Source organism: Rhipicephalus sanguineus, chromosome 10 (genome assembly GCF_013339695.2).
Source record: "Rhipicephalus sanguineus isolate Rsan-2018 chromosome 10, BIME_Rsan_1.4, whole genome shotgun sequence".
Taxonomy (NCBI): Eukaryota; Metazoa; Arthropoda; class Arachnida; order Ixodida; family Ixodidae; genus Rhipicephalus; species Rhipicephalus sanguineus.
This window is the reverse complement of record NC_051185.1, coordinates 119,968,870-119,969,661: the sequence shown is the minus strand read 5'-3', so window position 1 is coordinate 119,969,661 and position 792 is coordinate 119,968,870.

Below are 792 nucleotides of genomic sequence, written 5' to 3'. Positions count from 1 at the left end.
TTTCATTGCTGTTCATTACTAGCATCCATGCCAACTAGCCCAGCTTGCCACTCCTTTGAAGTTGTATTCCTGCGGTAAACGAGATAGTTTCTGACGTATGAGCCGGCAATTATATGTTGGCTGAGCACAATAAACTTAAAAAATTTCACTCTCGCTCTTTCTGTGGCAAAATAAAGACTAAGCAAATTGAATATAAATGGCCCAACTTTCCTTCTCACCTTTTCAGTTGTATAAATTCTGTTCTCAGTGGCATGCAAAGTGCAAAAACTGAAATATAGGCCGGTTGTTGATGACGCTAGTAAAATTTATTTATTTATTTAGCTTTTACCTCCATCCCCAAAAGGCATTGTGTTGGTGGGGACGGGGTGGGGGGGTGCACTTGTCACAGCATAACAAAAGTGCCAATAGATTGTGGCTCAAGAGAAATTTTGTGCAAGATGGTACGAAAAACACGAAACCAGAAGGGACAACGATATGGCACGAGGTAACTACAAATCAAACCTTATTCAAAAAACAGATATTTGAAGAGTGTTCTGATGCGTGCATGATTTTTTAAAAGATACTTCTACGTATGCGGAATGAAAACTCCGGAAACTTTACACGGCGTTTATTGCAATGGCGTCATCACGATCTCTCTCGTGTAGTTATGTATTAAGATTTTCAGAGGGACAGCGAAAACAACATGCTCCGAGAATCTGGTTGTCGCCCCGCCACGGGTGGTCTAGTGGTTATGGCGCTCGACTGCTGACCCGAAGGTCGCGGGATCGAATCCCGGCCGCGGCGGCTGCATTT